Source organism: Triticum urartu, chromosome 1, assembly GCF_003073215.2.
Source record: "Triticum urartu cultivar G1812 chromosome 1, Tu2.1, whole genome shotgun sequence".
Lineage (NCBI taxonomy): Eukaryota > Viridiplantae > Streptophyta > Magnoliopsida > Poales > Poaceae > Triticum > Triticum urartu.
In genome coordinates this window covers 396,847,556-396,853,196 of record NC_053022.1, presented here as the reverse complement: position 1 = coordinate 396,853,196, position 5,641 = coordinate 396,847,556, and positions in this window count along the sequence as shown.

Sequence of the window (5,641 nt, the reverse complement as noted above, 5' to 3'; positions counted from 1 at the left end):
CGATCCCTAGTTTCGGATGTACTTGGGTCGCTGGGGCTGCACCTTGCCAACCAACTGTCCTCTCCTGCACAAAAGCGGGTCATGAGGCTTGTTATTGCGGCCATTGTTCTTGGCTTTTCTTGGCCGAGGTGTCTGGCGAGCCATTCGTCTCGGACGTTATGCCTGAAAGCTGCTAAGGCTTTGGCATCCGGACAGTTGACTATTTGATTCTTTTTAGTGAGGAATCTATTCCAGAACTGCCGAGCTGATTCTCCGGGCTGTTGAGTTATGTGACTAAGATCGTCTGCATCCGAAGGGCGGACATAGGTCCCTTGAAAATTTGCTCGGAAAGCATCCTCGAGCTCTTCCCAACTTCCAATTGTGTTTTCAGGAAGGCTTTTAAGCCAATGCCGGGCTGGCCCTTTAAGCTTAAGGGGTAAATATTTTATGGCGTGGAGATCATCTCCTCTAGCCATGTGTATGTGGAGGATATAATCCTCGATCCAGACTCCAGGTTTTGTTGTTCCATCATATGCCTCTATGTTTACGGGTTTGAATCCCTCTGGAAATTCATAGTCCTGGACCTAATCGGTGAAACATAGGGGGTGTGCAGCGCCCCTATATTTGGGTGTGCCGGATTCTGATGATGGCTTTATTGCATTGCTTACGAGAGCTTGCTTTCTTGGTCCATAAATGGACCTAACCGGGCCATGATGCGAATCCTTAGGTGGGTCGCATGCCAATTTAAGTGCGGTGCCGCTTGCCGCTTTATGGGGTCGTCTATCCGACCGTGTGGCTTTCTTATTTTTTGAATGCGAGGGCTCTAGGGCCTCTTCGTCGAATTCAGGCAGTAGCTTTCTTTTCGGATAGCTTTTAGTGCGGCTACCGTCGCCGTATTTATCTGCGGTATTGATTACTTTGCTCCATCTAATCCGGAGTGCATCTTTCGCTGTTTTTAGCTTCCGCTTCTGCTTTTTCAGGCTGCGTGCAGTTGCAACGAGCCTCTTGTGGAGATTCTTCTGCTCCATGGGTTTATCCGGCGTGAGGTCGTCCGGAATGCCGTTTTCGTGGGAGGAGGGATGTTCGGTTTCTCTATCCGTGTTGCCCTGTTCGGACGGTTGCTCTAAGGCTTGCTCGTCGTCTACCGGCTCGTCCTGCTCTATGGCTGGGTTTTTATTGAGGCGGGGCTTGGGTCGGCGTTTACGCTGACGCTTTGATTGCTTTTCGGGGGGTCGATCTCCAGTTCCATCCCCTTTTCCCTCGTTGTCGCTTCCTTTAGGGGTATCCACCATGTACACATCGTGAGATGAGGTGGCTGTCCAATGCCCTATGGGCGTTGGTTCATCGGTATCTCCTGCATCGTCATCCATGCTGTCGATGTCTCTGGAGTCGGAGTTGAGCACGTCGTTTAAATTGTCGACAGTGGCTACCAAGTGGGTGGTGGGTGGGCTTTGAATTTCTTCATTGTCCGTATCCCATCCTTGCTGACCGCAGTTCGGCCAGGGCCCTCCTGATAAAGAGAGAGACTTGAGAGAATTCAGGGTATCGCCAAAAGGCGAGTGCTAAAAGATGTCCGCGGCGGTGAACTCCATTATTGGCGCCCAATCGGATTCGATCGGCAGGGGCGCGGGGGGTTCGGATACCGGAGAGGAGTCCGGATCCTCGGAGTCGTGAGTCACGCGAAGTGTGGGGCTGGCGTTCGGCTCGATCGCCTTTGAGATCGCAGCCCCCGAGGTGACGCGCAACCGCTCATCCTCGATTGACACAACTGGCTCCGAATTAAGGGTCAGAGCTGGTGCGTTTGCGGCCTCCGGGATACTATTCGGTGACAGAGCTAGATCATGCCCCGCGAGACAGTGCGGCGCGCTTGGTTGTGGCTCGAATCCGTCGAAGATCAAATCTCCGCGGATGTCTGCCTTGTAATTTAGGCTTCCAAACCTGACTTGATGGCCAGGGGCGTAGCTTTCGATCTGCTCCAGGTGGCCAAGCGAATTGGCCCGCAGTGCGAAGCCGCCGAAGACGAAGATCTGTCCGGGGAGAAAAGTCTCACCCTGGACCGCATCGTTGTTGATGATCAAAGGAGCCATCGGGCCTAAAGGCAACGACACAGAGGAACTCTCAATGAAAGCACCAATGTTGGTGTCAAAACCGGCAGATCTCGGGTAGGGGGTCCCGAACTATGCGTCAAGGCCGGATGGTAACAGGAGACAAGGGACACGATGTTTTTACCCAGGTTCGGGCCCTCTCGATGGAGGTAATACCCTACTCCTGCTTGATTAATATTGATGATATGGGTAGTACAAGAGTAGATCTACCATGAGATCAAGGAGGCTAAACCCTAGAAGCTAGCCTATGATATGATTGTTGTATATGGAGTTGATGTCCTACGGACTACAACCCTCCTGTTTATATAGACACCGGATAGGGTTAGGGTTACACAGAGTCGGTTACAATGATAGGAGATCTTGAATATCTGCATTGCCAAGCTTGCCTTCCACGCCAAGGAAAATCCCTTCCGGACACGGGACGAAGTCTTCAATCTTGCATCTTCATAGTCCAGGAGTCCGGCTGAAAGTATAGTCCGGCCACCCGAACACCCCCTAATCCAGGACTCCCTCAATAAGTATCTACAGCATCGCCTTCAAGAAAACCTTCTTCAAAAATAGAATCTAAGACATACTTAAACGAAGAAGGTAGGGCAACATAAAAGCTCTTTAAGTAAATTTCAATTTGGTATTGGGGCACATAGCTGGCTCGGATCCTTAATAGTCTATCCCAAGCATATTTCAAAGATTCATCGAGTAAATAATGAAAAATTACGGAATCATCTTCGTCAAAATTATTAAGATTTTCACTGATAACTTCGGCAGGTCTTTCCATAACATCATTTTTATGAGTTTAGAGAGAATAGAAGGATTGTCAAAAGTACTAAAACTTGGGAGAGAACCCTCAACCCTTTTTGATTCTGACATGGCGAAAGAAAGGTGAGCAGAAAAGAGAAGGGGAACGGAGAGAGAGGGCGAATAAAACGGCAAGGGTGAAGTGGGGGGGGGAGTAAAACGAGAGGCAAATGGCAAATAATGTAATGCGAGGGATAAGAGTTTGTGATGGGTACTTGGTATGTCTTGACTAAACTTGGCGCGAATCTCCCCAGCAACGGCGCCAGAAATCGCTCATTGTCGGGAGTCAAATCTTGACTTGACTTGGCATGAATCTCCCTGCCAACGGCGCCAGAAATCCTTCTTGCTACCTCTTGAGCATTGCGTTGGTTTTCCCTTGAAGAGGAAAGGGTGATGCAGCAAAGTAGCATAAGTATTTCCCTCAGTTTTTGAGAACCAAGGTATCAATCCAGTAGGAGATCACGCTCAAGTCCCATGCACCTACACAATCAAATAAGAACCTCGCAACCAACGCGATAAAGGGGTTGTCAAGCCCTTCACGGTCACTTACAAGAGTGAGATCTCATAGATATGATAAGATAATATTTTTGGTATTTTTATGATAAAGATGCAAAGTAAAATAAACGACAAAGGAAATAACTAAGTGTTGGAAGATTAATATGATGGAAGATAAACCCGGGGGCCATAGGTTTCACTAGTGGCTTCTCTCAAGAGCATAAGTATTACGGTTGGTAAAGGAATTACTGTCGAGCAATTGATAGAATTGAGCATAGTTATGAGAATATCTAGGTATGATCATGTATATAGGCATCACGTCTGAGACAAGTAGACCGAAACGATTCTGCATCTACTACTATTACTCCACACATCGACCGCTATCCAGCATGCATCTAGAGTATTAAGTTCATAAGAACAGAGTAATGCTTTAAGGAAGATCATGATGTAGAGGGATAAACTCATGCAATATGATATAAACCCCATCTTTTTATCCTCGATGGCAACAATACAATATGTGTCGGTTCCCTTTCTGTCACTGGGATCGAACACCGCAAGATTGAACCCAAAACTAAGCACTTCTCCCATTGCAAGAAAGATCAATCTAGTAGGCCAAACCAAACTGATAATTCGAAGAGACTTGCAAAGATGAACCAATCATACATAAAAGAATTCAGAGGAGAATCAAATATTGTTCATAGATAATCTGGATCATAAACCCACAATTCATCGTATCTCGACAAACACACCATAAAAGAAGATTACATCAAATAGATCTCCAAGAAGATCGAGGAGAACTTTGTATTGAGATCCAACGAGAGAGAAGAAGCCATCTAGATAATAACTATGGACCCGTAGGTCTGAAGTAAACTACTCACACATCACCGGAGAGGCCATGGAGTTGATGTAGAGGCCCTCCGTGATTAATGCCCCCTCCGGCGGAGCTCCGAAAATGGCCCCGAGATGGGATCTCTTGAGTACAGAAGGTTGCGGCGGTGGAATTAGGTTTTTGTGGTGCTCTTGGATGTTTGGGGGGGTACGTGGATATATATAGGAGTAAGAAGTACGTCAGTGGAGCAACGGAGGGCCCATGAGGGTGGAGGGCATGCCCAGGGGGGTAGGCGTGCCCTTGGCCTCGTGCCTACCTCCCATTGTTTCTTGACGACCACTCCAAGTCTCCTGGATCACGTCTGTTGAGAAAATCATGTTCCCGATGGTTTCATTCCGTTTGGACTCCGTTTGATATTCCTTTTCTTCGAAACCCTAAAATAGGCAAAAAAACAGCAATTTGGGCTGGGCCTCCAGTTAGTAGGTTAGTCCCAAAAATGATATAAAAGTGTATAATAAAGCCCATTAACATCCAAAATATATAATATAATAGCATGGAGCAATCAAAAATTATAGATACGTTGGAGACGTATCAGTGACAAATCCTAATCTCGATCTATGCCAACCCAACAAACACCTTCGGAGATACCTGTAGAGCATCTTTATAATCACCCAGTTACGTTGTGACGTTTGATAGCACACAAGGCATTCCTTCGGTATTCGGGAGTTGCATAATCTCATAGTCGAAGGAATATGTATTTGGCATGAAGAAAGAAATAGCAATAAAACTGAACGATCAATATGCTAAGCAAACGGACAGGTCTTGTCCTTCACATCATTCTCCTAATGATGTGATCCTGTTATCAAATGTCAACTCATTTCCATGGTTAGGAATGAAGGAAATATGCCCTAGAGGCAATAGTAAAGTTGTAATTTATATTTCCTTATATCATGATAAATGTTTATTATTCATGCTAGAATTGTATTAACTGGAAACTTAGTACATGTGTGAATACATAGACAAACAGAGTGTCACCAGTTTGCCTCTACTTGACTAGCTCGTTGAATCAATGATGGTTATGTTTCCTAACCATAGACATGAGTTGTCATTTGATTAATGGGATCACATCATTAGAGAATGATGTAATTGACTTGACCCATCCGTTAGCTTAGCACGGTGACCGTTTAGTTTGTTTCTATTGATTTCTTCATGACTTATACATGTTCCTATGACTATGAGATTATGCAACTCCTGAGTACCGGAGGAATACTTTGTGTGCTACCAAATGTCACAATGTAACTGGGTGATTATAAAGGTGCTCTACAGGTGTCTCCGATGGTACTTGTTGAGTTGGCATAGATCGAGATTAGGATTTGTCACTCCAATTGTCGGAGAGATATCTCTGGGCCCTCTCGGTAATGCACATCACAATAAGCCT